General features: G+C 35.8%; 1 long non-coding RNA gene across 3 annotated transcripts; it reads left to right on the top strand.

Moving 5' to 3' along the window:
• Window positions 1-1,187: 1,187 nt before the first annotated feature.
• LOC141716830 (uncharacterized) lies at window positions 1,188-4,450 on the top strand. 3 transcript variants are annotated; one of them, XR_012573379.1, is made up of 5 exons: window positions 1,188-1,308; window positions 1,397-1,513; window positions 2,090-2,171; window positions 2,493-2,529; window positions 3,486-4,450. It is a non-coding gene; the product is annotated as an uncharacterized LOC141716830 (long non-coding RNA). The 3 variants fall into 3 exon arrangements; XR_012573381.1 differs by lacking the exon at window positions 3,486-4,450 and adding an exon at window positions 3,135-3,395; XR_012573380.1 differs by lacking the exon at window positions 3,486-4,450 and adding an exon at window positions 2,637-3,112.
• Window positions 4,451-23,936: the final 19,486 nt, after the last annotated feature.

Genomic DNA, 23,936 nt, shown 5'->3' with positions numbered 1-23,936 from the left:
AGAGGGACGGTGATTCTATCCGAGTTCACTGAATTCACCGACAATTTCACCAACATCGCTTCTCAATGTCTCCAGAAACTTTCTTCTACTAATAACAAGTTCACTTACACCTGCGATGGCCACACTTTCAACTATCTCATCCAAGACGGGATTAGTAATCTCTCACTTTTCTCTCTCTCTTTTAATTTGTTCTAGGGTTTTTTAAATGCCTGTTTTGAATTTGTTTTGTTTTTTGATCTGGTCCGTTAAAGTTTTCATATTTTTTACTTTTTATTTAGTTTGTTAGTTGAGGCTTTTGTTTCATCTTTTGTGATATGTTCTGGTACTAATTACAGTTTTTTGCCTCTTGTGATGTGTGATCGAAAATTAGTTTTCGATTAAGTGATGTTTGAGTTCGTTAAAATGTTTTTGTTATTCAAGCAATAATTTTGCAGCGGAGAAAGTTTTTAGTAGCCAAAATGATCTATTGACCTTGATATTTGCCTAAATGATTGATGAGTAGGTGTTTATGTGGAGAGATGTGTTAGGTCCAGAGTGATTTGATGCTTTACATGTTTCCAAAAATGATCAGTTGGTTTTTGATATTATTTTCTTTGTGATTAAATTGTTATTTGGGTTATATTGTTGCTCCATTAGTTTGAGATTATTAAATAATGCACATACGAGATTTTGCAATTTGTGTTGTTTGGAACAAATGGGTTTAAGCGTTTGTTATATATGTGCATTCTGAATTTATATAACCTTGGGTAATTTACTTAGAGGAAAGGGATCAATGTTGAGATTGATTTGGTTGATGTAATTTAGAGCTTTAAGGTTCTGTGGTGTGTCTAGTTGTTCTGATAGGAAGCATCTGTTAGTACTTTAAGGATCAGTGGGGGTACTACAATATCCACGGCCCAATTATTTATTTATTTGGTGACTGAATGTTGAGCATTATTTAGATAATACTGTGCATAATTAGAGCAATGATATTGCAAAGTGTGTTTTATATTTTATCGTTACATCTTTTGGTATTCTTGATTGGGGCCTCCTATCAACTAAAATTTTGTTAATATTTAGTATATGGTAATTAACTAATTGGTATCTCAAAAAATGAATGAAGACTAAAGATGGTACCTAGGCTTTTATTTATTACAGAAGAGGCCCGTTATGTGGCGTTTATACTTGTATCTTTTCTTATTATTGTCTCATCCTGTGCTAACAAACCAATTAATATAAAGTCCCTGCAGAAAATAAAGAACTAAACAACTTTGGACATATGGGTTTTGGCAAAGATCCTACTATAGAAACTCGTTTTTTGCCAGACAGGTCTCTTTCTCCTCAACTCTGAGTTTTAATTGTGTGTGTTCTTTATCATGTTTTAAAAATAGTATATGGATTTGGTTTGTTTTTTTAGCATATATTCATGCTTTACCTTTGGTGCGTGACGCATACTACAATGAGAGAGAGGCAGAGGAACAAGCAGAACGTGAAAGACTAAGGATATAGTGGCTTCGTGGCCCCCCCTCTGTGAGTATGTGTTTTTATTAATCTCTTTGTGTGTGTGTGTGTGTATGTTTTTATATTTATCATTTTTGGGTTTGTGAAATATACGGATGTTTAAATGGAATTTTGTTGGGATGATAAGTGTTCTACGATTTAGACCACTTTTTTGCTTTATGTTTATATCTGTTTTAATTATATGAATAGATGGACTGGTGGAGTGTAGACTGATACAGAGGTTTAGGAACTATTTGGTGTCAGAAAATAAGTAGGGAGCTTGTTTAATATAGAGCTCCTTCATGAATGCCTTCTCGCTGATGTGATGATGGAATCTTTATGAAAGGAGGACACATTGTTGTTTTTGCTTCTTTTTTATCATGAATATTTATAACCCAAGATATACTTTATCCTTCTAATAACTTCTGCTACTTCTTTTTGATCTTTTTGCCTCTGGTAATCAGCAAGTAATTTACTATTTAAAACTTTGTTTGGTAGGACTCCGAATGCAAGAGAGCAGGACCTCAACATATATCATTGTAATTGCCTATATATCGAGCAAAGTTAAGAGGCAATAAGTTTGCAGCTAAATATTTCATTGTTTCTGCAGTGAAGTTCATAATCCTCAATACTCTAGTGTCCTCCCAGGATTTTCAATCTTTTTGCTCCATGCCTTGGTCATATAAGATCCGGTACCTTATTTTTTTCCTTTTAGAATAATAATTACTCTGGCTTGGTAAATAAAATATCTAAGAAAATCAGTTAAATACGTTCTTGTTAGTTAATTGCTCACTTTCAGTTTTGAGTTTTCTATTCCGGGTTGCTCTTTCTAATCAATTTTCTATTTCACTTTCAGTTTTGAGCATCAACATTTTGTTGTTGCTCAGTTTATCTTTTTCTCAAGACTATTAAGTGAACTATAGTTGTCACGTGAATCTTTGTTATGTTAGTTCTTTATTGGATTTAGTTTGGAGCTGAACCTAAAATTTATTTGTTGGCTTCAACTCTTACAGGTCAAGATGGTGGTAAACGAATGGGTATGAATTACAGGTAAACCTTATTATCCCTCATGTAAGCAACTTTTAGCTAAATTATGTATCAAAATTAATATGTTTGCTGTAAATTTTATAAACCCTAATTATAGTGTAATATTATAGGATGCAAGTTGTGTTTACAATGCACAAACATTCTTGTACTTGTCATATATAAGGAGCAAAATAATGGAGGCCGAGTCAAGTGAAACATGTAGTTCCACTGTTCCAGAATAGTAGGCTATATAATTGAAATCATGTTTGACAATATAATTTACAAAATCACCACAATATATATGGGTAACATGCCATAAACCAGTGCAATTTCCTGCTATACATGGAAGACAAATACTTGAATTGTGTGACATATTAGTTAGATAGCCTATGGTCTGCTCAAATAATTTCCTGATTCCTAGTAGGGCTAGCCGCTAGCCACTTGTAGTGGTCCCAATTGAGTTTCAGTATCAGTATAGTGCATAGGGCCAAAATCTCTGTCAATAGAAACTGCATTCTTGCTGTTGTTTCTAGAGTTGTTACACTAAATTGTGTTAGGCTCATTGTTGATATACTTGTTTAATGTGTAAAGCTTCAGCATTTTATAGTGTTTGTATATATATATTTCAGTTGTAATGTTGTTAAGAAGAGAGAACATAATTTATTGGGTTTGCTGGAGTGGTCAAGTTCTAAACTATTCGGATAGGTGAACAATCTGGAATATATTATGAACGACATTATCGTCTAGCTTGGTTATTTTTTTCCTTCTATCAGTAATAATGTATTTCACATCTTAATTTGAACTCTAATATTTTTACCAATTCGGCCATTCATTTTTTGGTTTATTAATCTGTAATAACCTTGAAGTCTAAACGCAGACAGATCTCTGGAGTGTTGGTGTCATTTTGTGAAAGTTAATTAATACTATGAAGATTCCTGAAAGTTAATATATTTTTACTAATTGGATTATGTGAATTGAAGGGGACGTGTGTTGGTGGATGGCCCTAGTGCTAGGAAACACATCCAAGCAGGTGCCAAGAAAGTTTATTATCACTTCATCTGCCAAGCTAAATGAGTTGATATCCAAACTTATGTCGTTGGAGTAAACATTACCTAAGGTTTGTGAGTCAATTGTTCCATCTTCCTCCTAGCTTCCAGGGTCGCAAGTAACTCATACAAGGAGGATATGGTAGCAAGTAACTCATGCAAGGAAAATTTTCTAAGGAAAAACTCGTCTCCTTGGTAAAGGAGGTCGCAAGTAACTCATACCAGGTGAATATGGTAGCAACTCATGCAAGGAAATTTTTCTAAGGAAAAACTCCTCTCCTTGTTAAAGGAGGTAGCAAGTAACTCCTACAAGGAGATTATGGTAGCAAGTAACTCTGCAAGAAAATTTTTCTAAAGCAAAACTCCTCTCCTTGATAAATGAGGTAGCAAGTAACTTAATACAAGGAAGTTATGGTTACAAGTAACTTGGATACTCAGAAAATTCCAAGGCAATTTCTACTAGTGCTTCTTGGTTGCAAGTAAAGATTTTGTGAACATCATGGACACAAGTAAATATTTTTACAGGCTGTATCAATTCAAATGCTTGGTCCTGGTTAAGCCACGTAGCCTTTTTCTCTCTCCAACCTATCAGCTTGTATAATCATTAGCAACAGATTAAAAATGTATCTCTCCATTTTTACAACAATGCAAAGCTTTTGCAAAAATTATCTCATCACTCTTGAAAGCTTGATTTGATAAGGGGAGTTCATGTCTAATTTGTTCCACACCAGTTAAAGCCTTACAAACTTGTAACACTCATTAATTTAAAACTCCCTTGATTGTATTTAATACCTTTTGATAGGAGCTTTTAATTTTTAGAGTGATAAAAAGAACCCTAGATTTATAGCTTTCTTTTTATATTTGTTATTTCAGATCTTTGTATTTGAAGTTGTAAGCAAACCCCCAGGTATTTATACTTTTGAATAAAAAAGAATATTTACCCATAATCTCTTTGTTTGTTTAGTTCATTTTAATTTTGATATTCCGCTGCAATTAATCTTAGAAAATGAAAAACATACATTCACCCCCCCTTTGTATGTACCTTTTGGACCTACTAATTGGTATCAGAGCTTGTTGATCGATATACAGATCTGATCTGTTAGATTAGCTAGTTTTGTTATTGATTTTGGTTGTACGGAGTCTTGGAGTGCTTTCAGTGTGTAGATCTGATTTTGGATTTGTTGGTTATGACTTGACTGGTTTGGTATTATTGACTGACTGGGTTATCATATTTTGAGACCTTATATTGCAAATTTTTCTCAGATCTGAAAAGATGAGTTCTCAGAAAGTTAGTAGTATCAAGGTTCCTCAGTTCGATAAATCGAGATATAATCTATGGAAAAAGAAAATGATGTTATATATTCGGGCGTCAAATCCAGAGTATATGAGGGTATTGAGAGAAGGAAGACATGTGCTGATGAAGGATCCAGAGTTGCTAATATGAGAATGTCATGTCCTGAAGCAGAATGGAGTGCTCGTGACAAAAAACTGATAGCTCTGAATAAAGGCCTGCAGCTTATTTTGGTGGATTCGATGGATAATGATATGAGTCACTAAATAATGGTCTGTGAGAGTTCCAGGCACATGTGGGAGACCATAAAATTACTTATGGAAGGAACTGAAAATGTCAGGCAGAATCAATTGGATATCTTGACTTTACATTATGAGGCTTTTATGTCCTTTCTTGGAGAAAGTATCACCCAGGTCTTTGAAAGACTGAACAAGTTGTTAAATTAATTAAGTATTCATGGAAAGATTTATCCTTAGAGAGAAGTTAACAGGAATTTTATTCTAGTCCTACCTCACTACTTGGAGAATAAGGCTTCATCTGTTCGTGAGCGTGTTGACTTTGAAACCATGACACTTGAGAATTTCTATGGTAAGCTGAAGAGTCATGAAATGGAGCAGGAACAAAGGAAGATCATCTTTGGTGGTGTTACAGTTGATAGCAAGAATGTTGAACTACTCAAGACAACTGTTCTTGTAGCCAGTAGAATCGAAGAGCTTGATATTATTGCTGAAAAGCCTAAGTCTAAAGCTGAAACGCTCTTTGAAGCTGAGATGGATGATTGAAACCTCTCTGGAAATCCAAGTGACTACTAAACCACTGAGGAGATGCAAAGCATGGAAGATCCTACTATGACCAATGTTAGGCCTCAATGGTACTATAGAAGGGGGTGGAATATAGTATCTACAATCAATTCGATTATAAACACAAGTATATAACAGAAAACAAGTTTATTCAATATATCAAACTATGTTACAATAGGTTTAATCTACTCTCTCAGTGATGTATGATATCACTAAGAGCTGCTAGGGTTACAATGAATAATATTCTCATGAATGATAACAATTATAGTGTAAACCCTAATCTGTGTTTATATACTACACAATTACAAGATATCTCCTAATTGATATGATAATGATTCTGTTTCCTAGAATACATTAATCAGAGATTATCTATTGTAGTCCTATAGCTGTCCAATTCTTCATGCATATCTTTACTTGTTTAATCCAGATCCTATCCTGTAAATCAGCTGCTTTCTTTATCTGAAGTGTACCTGAACTTAAGTCCTGATATAAGTTCTGACGCCTTAAGTTCTAATAACTTCCTGTCTTCAGTAAGTTCTGATTTCCAGTTAAGTTCTGATAATAAGTTCTGAAACTAGACAAATCAGATTAGACATGACATCACAAATATATTTAACAATCTCCCCCAACTTGTAAATCATAAATATATAAAAGTTTATAGATTTGATGATGTCAAAAAAATTTAAGTACAAATGCAATAAGATATTATTTTAAACAGCTAAATACAACTTACAGTACACGTAGCTTTACCAATATCACTGGATCAATCTGAATCCATAGTGATTCCTTGTAAAGTCTGTTACCAACTTGTCCTCAACATTTCTCAGAACTTCAACTAACTGTGCTTTGACTTGCATCAGTTCTTCATCTTCATTATCACCAATCTGATAAATGGCTGCTCTGAGTGCAGGAATTGATGTTCTTTCAAACCCATCTCCAAGTCTGATAACTCTGGGATGTGAAGAGTCTTCATTGTAGCATAAACACTTTCCCTTCAGAATTACTTCAATCTTGGCAGACTTCTTCTTCATAGAAACTTCCCTTCCATCATCTTCAGTAATTTTTGGAATGTATTCAGAAGCTTTTGCACCAGAAATTCTGAGAGTAATCTGACCATCTTCTTGTAACATCAGATTTTACTTCCAGAAGGTAGTGAATATGTTGAAGCTCTTTGACAGACTTCTTTAGCACATCAGAATCTGCTAGTATGTAAGTTCTGCCATTATTGAGAAATAGGATCATTTTTCTTTAACTTCTGATTCATCATGAATATCCATGACAATTTGAGCAGACAGCACTTTGTCAAGGTGCTTTTGTTTGATTTCTTCATATGGTTGTCTGTCAAAATGAAAGGATCTCTGAGAGTAACTTTGCTTTCATATTTTGAAATAGAATGGTAGGGGCTGGGAAGAATGGGGAAGGGGCCCTGTCGTACGAAGGGAACTTCTACTCATATTTGTCTCTTTTCTTTGTCAAAACCTAACCCAGACTTGTCTTTAGCTTGTTTAGGTCTAATCCCAAAAGATACAAGCTGATTCAGCATTAGATTGGTCTTAGGTTCCACTGGAGTAGCTTTGTTCCAAAGCAGTTTCTTTTTCTGATCAAGTGTTTAGCTGTCTATGTCAACTTGAGTAGTGTCAGAGGTTGATGTCTTGATGAATTGGTCAGGATTTGCAGTTTCATCTGTAACTTGCTATTCTGAAATATCTTCACTCTGAACAACTTGAGCTATGTCAGAGATTGTCTTAGATTCTTCTGTCATCCTCTTTCTCTTCAGAGTTTCAACTATTTCATCTTCAGCAGCAGTTTCATCAAAGACTTGAACCATCTTCCACACAGGATCCATCAGAATTTGAGGAATCTTCATCTTCTGTTTCTTGACTGTCTCCCCAACTTTTCATTTTCCCTTGTCTTTGGGATCAGTAGTAGTTTGAGATCTAGTCCTTGATCTAGGAATCTCTGTACCAGATCTTTCTCTTATTACTATACCCTTCTCCTTAGGTTTGGGAGGCTTCTTTGCATTAGAAGCTTTAGGCTGTAGTTTTGACTTTTCAGCATTAAATCTTGCTTCTTCTTCTCTACGTTCCTCTAAATCCACTCCTGGATTATCCTTAAGGAATAGTCTCTTTGCAAGTTCCTCATCTAAGGCTTGAATCTTAGGATCCTTGTAAAAGAAGGTTACCTTCTTTCCCTTGAACTTTAAGGTTTGCCTGAATTTCTTCGAGTCTTGACTTCCACCTTGAATGAGAACATTAGACTTTATCATCAGAATTATATTATCAGAACTTGCTATCAGAACTTGATCTTCAATTTCAGAACTTGTGAGCAGCAAAGTGTGATCTGTAACTGAAGTCTTTTTTCCTTCCTTATCACTCCTCTGAATAGTAGATTTATCAGAACTCTTACTATCAGGTACTTTCTAAATAGGAATTCTGCTAACTTGCTTTCCTTGACTTTGACCTTTGCCCCTGCTAGGGTTTCCTTGGTCATCTTTAGAATCATCATTTTTCTTCAGTTCCTTGCTAATTGAGCATTTGGACTTAACTACCTTCTCCCCCCTTTTGGCATCATCTGTCAGGAGTAGAGAAAGAAGGAGTTCCACTGAAGATTGGATCTCATTTAACTGAGTCTGTTGAGCAGCTTGATTTTGTAAGACCTCATCCAGTTGGGCCTGCTGCTTGTCTTGAACACGCTCAATAGCATCCACATTTTCTTGAATTGGTCTGATAAACCTCTTCTTGTCTAGTTTGAGCATCATGTCTAGCTTATCAGCTATTTCCTGAAGTTTATCAACCTTTGCATGAGTCTTGGAGTGTAGACCTTGAAGAGTTTTAGTACTGAGAGCAGTGACTTTAAGTTGTGTTTTGAAGTCAGAATTTATCAGCAACTCATCAGCTTTTACAACATGATCTATCAGAACAGTTGGGCCGGGAATGAAGTCAGGTTCATTCCACTTCTTTGTTCATTCAACTCCTCTGTGAGTGTCCTCCCAAGGAACGGGAACATCTTCTTCATCAAATTTAAACAGTGCCTCCTTGACAATAATTGGAGCATTGACTGAAGCACTTCCTGGAGCACTGTCTCCAGAATTTGATAAAATCTCATCATCTTCTGATAACACCAGAGTGTGTGTTACTGAAGGAGATTCTTGAGCAACTTGATCTGTTTCCAAATTCTGATCTTCAGGTTCCGAATCCAGAATTGGTATAGTAGGAATTTCAGCATTTAGTATTGGAGAAACAGGTGGAGTTGACTCTTTTGCTGGTGGTGCTTCCAGATACAAAACAGTTGGAATATTCAACCTGTGAATGTCAATTTCAGGACTTAACTCTGAATCTTCAACTGAGACAATTTCTTTGAATGGAGAGCGAGGTGGAGAAATCACAGATTCTTGTACATGTTCTGATCTGTGGACTTCAGGAATTTCAGATTCCTGAATCAGAACTTCTTTAGCTGCTGGCAGGGCTTCAATCACAATAAGTTCTGATGATATCAGAGATTCCTGATCCCCTTCCTCAGCATCTTCAGTATCTTCAGATTAAGTTTGTGCAATATGCACACCTGCTCTAGTCTTCCTTGATTTTGATTTTCTAGATGGAGGGGTGACATGATATGTGCCAGAATGTGAAGACCTCTTTCTTTTCTGAATGCCAGAAGCTTCGGATGCTTTCTCCTTTTGAAGAGTTGACTCTTCAGCTTCTAATGTCACAGGTTCTGATGCAGGAACCTGTGCATGCTCATCTTCATCTGATTCATCTCTAAGAATCAGTTTTCTCTTTCTCCTTGATGGAGATGGTGGAACAGCTTGCACTCTTGAGGATTTAGGTGTTGAAACCTTGGTAGTTGGTTTAGGTTTTGGGTTGGAAGTGCTGACAACTGGTATTTGATGAGACACCAGAAGTGGATTGTGGTGGTTGAGAGGGTGTAACATCAGGAAATTTGGCTGTGTATGTGTTGGGGTCAGAGTTTACTAAGAACTGTTTTACAGATTGAGGAATTTGAAGAGGTCTTAGTATATCTTTCGTATTATTAGCAGATAACAAGTCTGTGAAGGCCCTTTTATGAAGTTTAAAAGGTTGAATCAAGTCACTAAAGACTTGGGGCTTATCAGAACAACAAAAACTATAAATAAGCTGACAGAACCTAGCAAAATAAACAATATTTAGGTCCTCTTTCATCCTATCCCTAATAAAACCCAAAATAGCAGTAGCATAATCAAAATGAGTTTGATTAAGAAGTGCATACCCTATTTGCTGACTTAGAATTGGAATAACATCAAAATTGGAGTATTTATTGGCAAAGGCTCTGGTAATGCAATCGAAAAAGAAGCTCCACTCCCTTCTGATATAGGGCCTCTTCAGTTGTCCCAGCTTGGACATACTTTTCTCATAGCCAAGATTGGCCATCATGCTCTGTAGAAGTGGATCCCCAATCTGAGCATTGAAAGTAAATTTTTTTGGCAAATGCAGAGCTTGTCAAACAGTAGACAGGGTAACCAGGTGCTCATTTTCCCCAATTGTGAAAATGATGCTTGGAGACCCATCTTCACCACCATCATCATAGGCTCCAGTCCTCCAAAGCTTCAGTATTTGTGTTCCTAAGAGTGCTTGTGGTTGGGTCAAAGTATACCCAATCTCACTGCGTGCAAGAAAATCTTGAATGAAGTGAAGATCTGAAGGAGCATCGCCCTTGCTGAGAATAGCCATATAGTTGTTGGGGACGAACTTGGCTCCATTAAAGATAACGTCCTTTGGTGCCATTTTTGTGAGAAATTAAGTGAAATAATGTGTGTGTAGAAAGTGTTTGATAAAATTCCTGTAAGAAAGTCCATCAGAAAATAGAGAGAAAAAGAGAGAGAGAGAGAGTAAAAGAAATAGGAGATAAAGTAAGAGATAAAGTAAAAGAGAAGGTAAAAGATTTGTATAATCTTTTATCTCTAATATTTATACTCTTTCCACTCAACGGCTCTTTTTGGAAGTAAAACCGGCATAGTTACACCTGTCACGCAGTAAATAGTCAAGGCAGTAATTAGTGGGCACGGGAAATATGCAGTAATTATTGCACACATGCATGTGTAAAAATCAACACGCAACCCATTAATCAAATGATTATTACTATTTTTATCTCACATAATTAATTTTCTGAGAAATATAACCATTACAGTAAATACTAAAAATAAGTCAAGTAAATAAATAATGCCACGCAAGCATCAGGATTTGCATCAGAACTTGACTATTATCAGAATTTAACCGTCATCAGAACATGGCTTCTGTACTCAAAAAGTGAATGACTGTTTCTGTGTTTCTTCACACAAATACTGACTAGTGTCTTTAGAGTTTAATCATCAGAACATAATAAGAGCTTTTCCTCAGAATTTATGTAAATAATACTTAACTGTTTATCAGAAACAACTTAATCACCACAGTAATTTTCATCATTCATATGGAGTGATAGTGTGTGTATGTGCAAATGATCAGATAAAGATTAAAGTCTGATAAACTTCAGTATATCTTAGAAATAAGGCATAACTAAAAAAATGCTTAAAATCTGTCTTAAATTGTGAAGTCTACTATAGAATAAAGTTATGCAAGAATCCACCTCAACTGTTTGTGCTTATTTTATGCATCTTTTGAAATTATTTTGACAAGGGCTTCTCAGTATAAATGAGTTACAACTGCCATAAGAATTTATGCTATTATCATAATATTTCTCCAATTATCAGAGAATGTGAAAAGTCACCAAGAAAAATGAATTTGCTTTTCTAATGCATATAACTTAATACCAGCAATGCACTTGGATCTTCCCTTTCACATAAATTACTCTAGATCTCAAAGGAGTACCTGATTTCAATTTTTTTTTTATTTTCTTCAGATAAGTGAGGCTTATCAAGCATGTAACTCCTTAAGATTTACTAATCAGAATTTGACAGATAAGAAGCAATAATCTAGTTTGTGGCTTAGTAATAAGATACAGGAAGTAAATTTGACTAAGATCAAAATTAGAATTTGCTTGTGTCATTGATTTCCACATAAATAACTAATTCAAACATGGGATACATAGTTTGTTAAAGACTACTAAGTTAGCATCTAACAAGATGATCCTCATTGGATTGAATAGTCACAGAACATTCAAAACACTTTCAGAGTTTATAGAATCACATCAGATAATAAGTAGTGTTTAATATGTTACAATTTAAGCACAGATTACATTGAGATAAGAAAATCTGTAAACACTGATCATAAACTCTGATGTATAAGAACAAAAACTAAACAGATTTTGAGAAAGAACATGAAACCATTCCAAGTTCATTTACCAGTCTTGTAAAAGTAACTTCACATAGTGGTTTTGTGAAGATATCTGCTAGTTGTTGGTCTGTTGGAACAAAATGCAATTCCACTATACCTTCCATCACATGTTCCCTTATGAAATGGTACCTAATGCTGATGTGCTTTTTCATTGAGTGTTGAACTGGATTTCTTGTCATAGCAGTAGCACTTTGATTATCACAGTAATAGGTATTTTAGAAAATTCTAACCCATAGTCCAGTGACTGTTTCTTCATCCAAAGAATCTGTGCACAACAGCTTCCTGCAGCAATATATTCTGCTTCTGCAGTTGATGTGGAAATTGATTTCTGTTTCTTGCTAAACCAAGAAACCAATCTGCCTCCAAGAAATTGGCAGCTTCCACTAGTGCTTTTCCTGTCTATTTTGCATCCTGCAAAATCTGCATCTGAGTAACCTATTAGCTTAAAATCTGATTCCCTAGGATATCACAATCCTAGATCAGCTGTACCCTTGAGGTACTTGAAAATTCTTTTCACAGCTATTAGATGAGGTTCTCTTGAATCAGCCTGAAATCTTGCATAAAGACATGTAACATACATGATATCTGGTCTACTTGCAGTTAAATAAGTAAAGAGCCAATCATACCTTTGTAGTAACTGTAGTTACTAATATCTACTGATGCTCCAGTATCTTTATCTAACTTGGTGGCAGTGGCCATTGGAGTTGATGCAGTAGAACTGTCTTGTATTCCAAATTTCTTGAGTAAATTTCTGGTGTACTTGGATTGATTTATGAAAGTACCTTCTTCAGTTTTCTTGACTTGAAGTCCCAAAAAATAGCTAAGTTCTCCCATCATACTCATTTGATATCTTGACTGCATCAGCTTTGAAAACTTTTTACAGAGTTTGGCATTTATAGAACCAAAAATGATATCATCAACATAAATTTGGACTAAAAGTAAGTCCTTGCCATGGTTGATATAGAACAGAGTTTTATCAATTGTTCCTCTGGTAAATCCACTTTCCAGAAGAAATTGTGCCAGAGTTTCATACCATGCTCTTGGAGTTTGCTTTAGGCCATAGAGTGCTTTATCAAGTCTGTAGACATGATTAGGAAATTTTGGATCTACAAATCCTGGAGGTTGTTCAACATATACCTCTTCTTTCAATTCTCCATTGAGAAAAGCACTTTTCACATCCATTTGAAAGACTTTAAACTTCTTGTGAGCATCATAAGCCAAAAAGATTCTCATGGCTTCCAATCTAGCAACTGGAGCAAATGTTTTATCATAGTCAATGCCCTCTTGTTGAGAGTAACCTTTAGCAACTAGCCTTGCTTTATTCCTTGTTATTATGCCATCACTGTCAGTTTTGTTTCTGAACACCCATTTTGTGCTAACAATGGACCTATTCTTTGGTCTTGGCACTAGGGTCCAGACTTTATTTCTTTCAAATTCATTTAACTCTTCCTGCATTACTTGCACTCAATCAGCATCTTGAAGAGCTTCTTCCACTTTCTTTGGTTCAGTCTGTGATAGAAAGGAATGATAGAGACATTCATTTATTGTTGCTGTTCTAGTTCTGACACCTGCTTCAGGATCTCCAATTATTAAGTTAGGTGTATGTGATTTAGTCCACTTCCTTACAGATGGAAGTTGATCTCTAGAACTGGATCCTCCCCCATGATCCATGCTGTCTCCACCAACATTTTCTGATGCTCCCCCTGAAGTTATGCTCTCTGAGATTCCAGAATTTGAGTTGGATCCTTCAGGAATTGAAGAATTAGAGTTTCCAGAATTGTCAGAATTTGGCTCATCAGAACTTGATGAATCAGAACTTGAAGAGCCAGTGACTGGTTCTGATGCTTCTTGAGAGTCTTGAGATGTGGTATGATCATCAGCTTGCTCCCCCTGAACGGGTGCATTTTCCTTTGGAGCAGTTACCACAGTTTCAATGACTTCAGAATTTAACCCATCAGAACTTACAGGATCAGGATTTAGGTCATCAGAATTTACAGAATTAGAATTTACATCTTCATTTTCAAATCTCAGCTGATCATGATCATTGAAATCTTCAAGTCCATTAATCTTCTTATCATCAAAAGATACATTGATAGATTCCATGACAACCATTGTTCTTAAATTGTAGACTCTGAAGGCTTTTGTGGAAAGTGGATATCCAACAAAAATTCCTTCATCAGCTTTTAGATCAAATTTTGAAAGCTGTTCAGGATGAGTCTTAAGAACAAAACACTTGCATCCAAATATATGAAAGTATTTCAAATTTGGCTTCTTTTTCTTCACCATCTCATATGGTGTTTTTCCATGCTTGTTTATGAGTGTAACATTCTATGTAAAACAAGCAGTCTGCACAGCTTCATCCCAAAAATAGGTTGGTAGCTTTCCTTCATCAAGCATAGTTCGTGCAGCTTCAATAAGAGTCCTGTTCTTTCTTTCTACAACTCCATTTTGCTGTGGAGTTTCGGGTACAGGAAATTCCTGCTTTATTCCTTACTCTTTGCAGAACTCTTCCATGATTGAATTCTTGAACTCAATTCCATTATCACTTTTTATTATTTTAACATAATCTTTGACTAACTTATCCAGCCCTCTGACATGATCAGTTAGAGTAGATGCAGTTTCATTCTTCTTGTGCAAGAAATACACCCAAGTGTATCTTGTGAACTCATCCACTATAACCATAACATATTTCTTCTTTGCAATAGACATGACATTGACTGGACCAAATAGATCAACATGCAGTCAGTGATAAGGCTCAAGAATTGAGGATTCAGTTTTGCTCTTGAATGAAGATTTTCTTTATTTTGCCTTTTGACATGAGTCACAAAGACCATCAGGAGCAAATATTGATTTGACAGTCCTCTCACAAGATCTTTCTTTACTAGCTCATTTATGTTGTTGAAATTTAAATGAGAGAGTCTCTTGTGCCAATTCCAGCTTTCTTCAATTGATGCTCTGCTTAAGAGACAAATTGCAGAACCATCAGAATTTGTTGATAGCATGGCTTCATATATATTACCATATCTGTAACCTTTCAGAACCACTTTACCTATAGAATTACTTACAACTTCACAGTGTTCTTCAAAGAAATTCACATGATAACCTCTGTCACAGATTTGACTCACACTTAGCAGATTGTGTTTAAGTTGAGACAAGAGCTACTGATTCAATTATGACATTCTCAAGATTGATATTGCCATATCCGAGAGTCTTTCCCATGTTGCCATCTCCATAAGAAACTCCTGGGCCAGCTTTCCCCATAAAGTCTGATAGCAGAGCTTTATTTCTAGTCATATGTCCTGAACATCCACTGTCCAGAACCAGTATGTTTTTCCTGTTGCCCTGCAATCATAAAGACCACTATTGATTAGTTTTAAGGACCCATACTTTCTTCGATCCTTTGGCCTTATTAACTTTATTAGCATTTGCAGCGGATTTAGTTTCATAGTTTATGCTAACATGCTTTTTATCAGACTTTATATCAGACTTTGCATCAGAATTTACACTAGAAGGAATTACACTAACTTTCTTTAAAGAAGGTTTTATTTCATAATGATCATAGTACAAACTATGATATTCCTTACAAGTATAAATAGAATGCCATAAACTACCACAATGAAAACAAGGATTTTGTGGTTTAAACCTAACATACTGACTCTTAACTCCTGATTTAGGAGGTAAAGAGTTTATATCTTTATTTTTCCTACAAAAAGAAGCAAGATGGTTAGAGTTTCCATAATTATAGCATTTCTTTCTAGGAGCATTAGGAACAGACATATAATTATTACTTTTATTAACACCTTCCTTTCCATTCCTATTTTTCCTAGCTTCCTTTACCTTGTTCATATTTTTAATCTCTTTCAGCTTATATTTAAACTGCTTCTTTGTCATTAAGCCAATGTTCACCAAAGCTGGTTTATCCTGTATTGATTTTTCAGAAGTTGACTTTTCTTTGACTTCTGTTTTAGAGTCTTTCATCTCTTCAGAATCAAACACAACAGTTTTTACAACAAATTTAACAGGATTTACCTTTGGCTTTACAATCTGTTTGATAAAATTGGCTTAGTGAGCAAAGTCCCTTTCTCACTTTTATCATCTTTATAACCTAACCCCTCTTTCCAGTTTCCACTACTTAGAATATTCTGAGTTGTTTTGCCTGAGTTAGTCCAAGTTCTGATGATTTCTCCTTCTTTTTCTGATTCAGTTTTTAGATAATCATTCTGTTTAAGCAATTCATTCTTAACATACACAACATTATCTCTCTCTATCTGAATAATGTTCATCTTGACTAACTCTTCTTCAAGATAGCTATTTCTGTTTTTGTACTTTAGATTTTCAGATTTTAATCTTTCATTCTCTAAAGTCTGATCTCTATAGCTATTATAAATGTTTTTCAAAAATAATCTCAACTCAGTAATATCTTCTGTTTCAAAAGAAAGAGTTGATAGAGGTACCTTTAGTTCATCAGCATCAGAACTACTATCAGCATTTGCCATTAAGGCATAGTTTACCTTTTCTTCAGATTCTGAAGTGTCGGCCCAGTTTTTCTTCTTTGTGATAAGTTCCTGGCCTTTATCACCTTTTCCTTTCTTGCAATTAGGAGAGATGTGGCCTCTTTCACCACAATTGTAGCGTTTGACATTTGAGTTGTCTCCTCTGTCAGACTTTCCTCCTTTGCCTTTAGTCTTTCTGAACCCTTTCTTATCAGAACTTCCACCTTTCCTGGAAAACTTCTTAGCCTTTCTAAATTTCTTGTAGACTATCTTTGTGATACCCTTCACTATAAGAGCACACAGTTGCATCATCTCTGCATCAACATCCACTTCAGATAAATTTTCAGGTTCTGAATCATCATCATCAGAATCTGATGACTCTGAATCAGACTGTATGATGAGAGCCTTTTCTTTTGCCTTCCTAAAGACAATTGGCTTTTCTTCAGTATTTAAAGCAACTGTCTTAGATTTCCTTCCATGCCTCTTCTTTCTTTGCTCCATCTCAAGTTCATGAGTCTTGAGCATCCCATAGATTTCATTAAGAGATATATCAGCAAGTTCATAGTTGTCTCTTATTGTAGTAGCTTTCAAATCCCACTTTTCAAGAAGAGCTAGTAGGAATTTCAGATTTGAATCTTCTGTATCATATTCCTTATCCATTAGTGACAGATCATTCAACATCTTTGTGAATCTGTCATATGTATTAGTTAGTGACTCATCAGATTTTGAGTCAAAGTGCTCATACTCCTGTGTGAGTATTATCTTCCTGTTCTTTTTGATGGCATTGGTTCCTTGACATCTCACTTCCAATGCATCCCAAATTTTTTTTTGCAGTCTTGCATCCAATCACCCTGTTTGACATGAAATTGTCAAGTGCACTATGAAGCAAGTGTCTTACTTTTACATCCTTGCCTAGTGAAGAGATGTCTTCAGTGGTGAGTTCTCTCTTTTCTTTGGGAATCATCTTCTGTGGCTCATTCCCAACTGCAACAGAAAGCTTTGTGGGCTTGTGTGGACCATCATAAATTTTTTCTAAATATTCTGGATCTATAGCTTCCAGAAATATGGCCATCTTCACACCCCCATACAGTGTACTCAGACACCCTGAGCGTAGGAACCCTGATGGTTTCATATATACTGGTGTTTTGAATGGATTGAACCTTTGCAGGTTCTTGAGGGTCTGGTATTTTTGCTTGATCAGACATGATTGATTGTTTGTTTGGATCTTAACTGTTTGTAAGCTTAACAGATTGGCTCTGATACCACTTGATAGTCCTCAGCGATACTATAAAAGGGGGTTGAATATAGTATCTACAATCAATTCGATTATAAACACAAGTATGTAACAAAAAACAAGTTTATTCAATATATCAAACTCTGTTACAGTAGTTTTAATCTACTCTCTCAGTGATGTATGATATCAATAAGAGCTGCTAGGGTTACAATGAATAATATTCTCTTGAATGATAACACTTATAGTGTAAACCTTAATCCCTGTTTATATACAACACAGTTACAAGATATCTCCTAATTAATATGATAATGATTATGTTTCCAAGAATACATCAATCAGAGATTATCTACTGCAGTCCTATAGCTGTCCAATTCTTCATGCATATCTTTACTTCTTTAATCCAGATCCTCTCCTGTAAATTAGCTGCTTTCCTTATCTGAAGTGTACCCGCACTTAAGTCCTGATATAAGTTCTGACACCTTACGTTCTGATAACTTCCTGTCTTCAGTAAGTTCTGATTTCCAGTTAAGTTATGATAATAAGTTCTGAAACTAAACAAATCAGATTAGACATTACATCACGAATATATCTAACATCCAACTTAGATGGGATGTTCAATAACATTAGGTTTAGAAGGAAGTAAGGTTTTAGGGGTTATGGAAGCAACAACTGTGGTCAGAGGTCAAGTTCATCTTCAGGATCAGGTTATAAGACATGGATGGTAGATAGAAGCAAGTTCAGATGCTATAATTGTGATGAGGTTGGGCACTTTGCCACTGAATGTAGGAAGTCCCAACAAGCAAGGGATAAAGGGAAAGCTTATCAAAAGAAGGACTCGGGTAGCTCAAGGAAATACCAGTGAAATCTTACATAGCTAAGGGGAAGAGTTGGGATGACACTGAGGATGAAGAAGAGCAATATGTAAATCTAGCATTGATGGCAGAATCTTCTTCTCAGGCAACATTTCCAACTATTCGTGCTTTACCTCCAGATAACTTATGTGAGAATGAACACTGTGTCGCCTTCAGGAAGACTGTCCTAGTGTATGGAAATGATATTTCTCATCACTATCTTAAGGTACGTTGCAATACAAAGGAATGCATTGAACCACATGATGTTATAAAAGAAGTGTATAGAAACATTACTGCTACACTAAGATGTACTCTGATTGATGTCGAAGACCTTAAAGTAGAACTAAAGAAAGTTAAAGATGAAAATGATAAGTTAGTTCTAGATAGGGTCAGTATTGAGAATCTTAAGCAAACCAATATATATTTAGAGCTTAAGATTACTAAGCACCTTGAGACTGAAGAAGAGCTTAAGAACAAGAATGCAGAATTAGAAACTAAATTGCATGCTTTTACCAATTCTGCAAATCTTTCTAAGATGCTCATAGCTGATCAAGTAGTAGGTGGAAATGTTGGGATAGGTCTATACTACAACGAACTTAGAAAAGCGTCTAAGAAACGAGTAGTTGAAAATGACCCTGTAGAGAAAGTTGTTAATCCCCCTGGTACACCTCATGTTCTTAAGGAAGCTAAGAAGTCTCTGTTTAAGAAAGCTATTGTTGAGCCCTTTGATGAAGATAATCTTTATATTGATCATGAGATGCTTGTTGAGGATCTCGATCTCTCAAGGAGACAAAAGGCAAAGAAACCTATGTCTGTTGCTAGTGACTTTGACTTATCTTTTGCCGGACTAGGTTTTACTTCCAAGAATAACAAGAATAGAAGTAGAAATGGCAGGATCAGAACTAATGGCCCTAGGAAGTTATGTAATAGCCGTGGTTCTGCTGGTCACCTTACTCAAGCTTGTAGAAAGGTCAAAGTAAAAAATATTAAGAATGCTTATGTGCATAACATGTCTAACATGCCTAAAGTTTCTAAGTGTGATAAATCTGTTTGCATGCCATGTGTAGTATCTTTCATGCATACTTATCTTGATTCCACACACTCACATAATACATCTCATGATCATGATAAGCATGTTATTAAGAATATTGGTAGATCAAAGACTGTAAGCCCTCCTAAATCTAGGAAAGTGGCACATATCACCAAGCCCAAGAGCAAGTCTGTTGGTGCTTCTGAAAGTGACAAGGAAACTGTCAATGATAAAGCAAAAACTATTAAGCCTGTCTATCCTGTTAATAGAAATGTTATACATTCAAATGCTTTTAAGTCTTCTAGACCCAACTTAGTTTGGGTACCAAAGAAAACTTAATCATCTTTATTTTCCGGGAATTAAGAAAAAAAAGTCATGTGGATTCCGGACAGTGGATGTTCAAGGTATATGACTGGAGATAGAGCCCTGCTATCAAAGGGGGTACTTTTGAAGATAACAGCAAAGGTTATACTATGGGATATGGCTGTTTGGAAATTAGTAATGTCATCATTGAAGAAATCTCTCTGGTTGAAGGTCTTATGCATAATCTCCTCAGTATCAGTCAGTTCTGTGACAAAGGATGCGAAGTTTTGTTCAAGAAGGAGAAGTGTTTGATCTCTAATAAGAAGAATGAGAAGCTAACTCTCAATGGAGTTAAAAAGGGTGATTTGTTCTTAACTGGCTGGAATTCTGCAGATGGTCAAGTAATGTGCTTCTACAGTAAAGCTTTTTCAGATTTATAAAAGTTGGTTATGGCATAAGAAGCTCTCCCACTTGAACTTCAAGACCATGAATTCTTTGGTTAAAAGGAAATTGGTGAGAGGATTGCCAGAGATGGAATTTAGTCCTAATGGACTTTGTGAAGCATGTGAGAAGAGAAAGTCAAAGAGGGCATCACACAAGAAGAAGACAACGACTGACATCACTGAACCACTACAACCCCTTCACATGGATTTGTTTGGTCCTGTCAACGTCATGTCTATGTCAAGAAAGAAATATGGCTTAGTGATTGTTGATGACTATTCCAGATACACGTGGGTGTTATTCTTACATTCAAAGGATGAAGCACCTGAGATGATTATTGATCACATCAACAAGATTGAGTTAGACACTGAAGTGCCTGTGCGAACAATCAAATCGGATAATGGAATAGAATTCAGAAATGCAAAGATGAATGATTTCTGTGTCGAGAAGCGCATCTCAAGACAGTATTCAACACCAAGGACACCACAACAAAATGGAGTGGTTGAGAGGAAGAATCGAATATTGGTTGAAGCTGGAAGGACTATGCTTAATAAAGCTAATCTTCCTACCTATTTCTGGGCTGAAGCAGTTAACACTGCATGCTATACTCAAAACAGAACCCTGATCAACAAGATGTATGAGAATACCCCTTATGATTTAATGGCCTACAAGAACCCAACAGTGAAATACTTTCACATGTTTGCAGGAAAGTGCTTTGTGCTTAAGGATGATGAGCATCTTGGAAAGTTTGATGCTAAAGCTGAAGAAGGTATCTTTCTGGGCTATTTTCTGGAGTCAAAGGCTTACAGGGTGTATGTGATTAGTGATGAAAAGGTTGCGGAAAGCCTTAATGTAATATTTGATGATGCCAAGCTCCCAAGTATTCAGAAAGAAGATGATAGTGATAATCTTGATATTGAAGATCTTTCTGATGGAGAAGATGAACCCGAAGTTGTTCCAGACAATAATGACAATGGCAATGATCTTGATGATCATAATTATGATGCAGACACTGAAGGTAATGGTCATGAGAAAAGTAATGATAGTCACACTATCTCAAGGACTAGTCTTCAAGCTTCAGATTCTGGAGATCAAGTTGGCAACAACTCAGGGGGAGCAGAACAAGGAGAAGAACAAGGATCCGGTAGTCAGACACAACACAATTCTGGAAATGCTGAGTCATCAAGGGATAGTCTACCAAGACATAGAGTATGGAGTAAAGACCACCCTCAGAACTTGATACTTAGTAATCCTGACAGTGGAGTCAAGACTAAAAGAGCTACAACAAATGAATGTTTCTATTCTGGGTTTCTATCTCAAATGAAGCCAAAGAAAGTAGATGAAGCTCTTGGGGATCCTGATTAGGTGATTGATATGCAAGAGGAACTCAATCAGTTCGAAAGACAGAAAATGTGGAAACTTGTACCCAGACCTAAAGATAAATTAGTGATTGGCACAAAAAGGTGTTATTCCCAAGGAACTAACAATGAGATTTACAGAAGGGGGGTTGAATTTAAATCTCAAAACTTTTTCAAGTTTTGAGCAGTTTCAAAAGCTAAGTGTATGATGAACAGATGTGTGTGAATTGCTTTGAGCAGGTGCAGACAGATGTATATTCAAGACACAAATGTAAAGAACACAAAGGCTTTAAAAAAATTTCTGGTGGATTTGTTGTTCCACTAGAGATGTGTATTTCAGAAAATCTGTGATACAAAGAATTGATCACAGTTGCTTCTTAGTACAAACTAGATGATTTTCTCTCTATATTTTTCTAAACAGCTCTAGAAAATTCACACCTAATTACTAGCTGCAACTTGGTTTATATATCACCAGGTTTACAAGTGAAGACAAAGATAAAATACAAATATAAAATAGTTCTTCACATGTTTTTTCTTCATTTCTCTATCCAATGCAATCTAAGATAATCTGTGAATTTTTGAATACTTCCTTGTTTGCACCAGAATGGAAATACTGTTTTTTCTTGATTCCTCCAAGAGGCTACCACATTCCAATTGTCTGTGTCGACCCATGTGCCTCTGTCAGCTTATGAATTGTCATTATCAACTGCTATGGAACTGAGCATCCGTTGAAGCTTTCATCCGTTGATGGCTTTATCCGTTGATGATGTTATCCATTGAAGCTTTAGAGACATCCGTTGAAGCTTTGTTTCTCATCCGTTAATGACCTTTAATCTATCAGTTGATACTACTTCATTTATACAAAATTACAAGGCATGAAATATTTACAATTAGCCCTCCTATTTGCATATCCACTAGTAGTCAACATGACTTATAATTTCCCACAACTTCTAAGAATTATAACTTAAATACAGATACTGAAAGGTGCTACAATACTAAACTTATTTCTAAGTAAAGCTACTCCATCAACGGATAGCCAAAGTGGTCTTATCCGTTGAGGCTACAAATACTGGATTTCTACTTAAGTGTTTTGTTTAACTTATCATCAAACTAATACATATATTCCTAACAATCTCCCCCTATTTATGTCTACTAGAATTGTAGGCATAAATTCAGGGTTAACTTAATGATAACAAAACACTTAACAAATATATGAGTTGAAACCAAGTAGAAATTCAAAAGTGCTGCAAAAGTGTATGTGCTGAGATAGAATTGAAGATTTACAGTGTTTCCAAGGGTGCTCCTTTAGTCTGAGCAGATCATTTTCTTTTCCTTTGTTCCCTTGTTTTCTTCCCTAGCCTCCTGTCATTTTCCTCTACTTGGAGTTAGAGTTGTCTGTAGAATTCAGCTTCATCTTCTTCACTGATATCCAACTTAGATTGCATGTCCTTGAGAGTTTCATTACTGGCAATTTTAAGCTGGTCTTCAAGTCTGAAAAATCTTCTGACTCCTTTATTGTCTCTGAACTCCATCAACCAATGAGGTGATTTATGAATTGTAATTCCATGCTCAGGGATGAGTAATGTTCTAGGCAAGGAATTTGACTCCCACCAATTCTTCCTTATGCTGGCAATCTTGTTGAGAATCTCAGTTTTGGCAGTCCTGGTAAAGCCAGTATCCCTTTTGATAGCTGAGTAGACTCTAATCAAGGTAGAATAGCCCTCACTTAGAATTCTTTGAAGAGGCCAAGTCCTTTCCACACTTCCTTTATACTTGAACACTAGCCTTTCGGGTAGCTGTCTATAGGCATTTATTCCCCTTACTTCCTCCAGCTCATCCAGGAAGAGTTCAATATCTGTATGTTCTTTTATGTCACAAATGTGAACATAATCATCCTTTGAGGCTTGTGGCTTAGGCTTAGGTTTATGTTTCTTAGTGAATTTACTTGAGGTTAGGGGAGATGTTGATTTGGATTTTCTTTTCAGTTTCTTTGGTGGTGGAGAAGTAGTTAAGAAGGTAGGCAATTTGATGGTGTCCCAATCAATAAGTTCCTCTTTAGGGATGATTGTTTCACCATGGATATTTATACTGGGATCAGCCACAACAGGTTCAGGAATAGAAGGTAGTGGTTTAGATTTTGATTGGGTTTCCTCAGTGTCATCTCCATATTTCCTTTTTGCCTTGGCCTTCTTTCTGTTCCCTTTCTGCCATTCCTTTCTTTCCTCACTTCTTTCCTCCATACTCTCACCAACCATATTCCCCATATCCATATTTATGCT

This window comes from Apium graveolens, chromosome 4 (genome assembly GCF_009905375.1).
Source record: "Apium graveolens cultivar Ventura chromosome 4, ASM990537v1, whole genome shotgun sequence".
Taxonomy (NCBI): domain Eukaryota; kingdom Viridiplantae; phylum Streptophyta; class Magnoliopsida; order Apiales; family Apiaceae; genus Apium; species Apium graveolens.
Note: the sequence above shows the minus strand (reverse complement) of the source record. Positions and strands in the feature narration are given on the sequence as shown.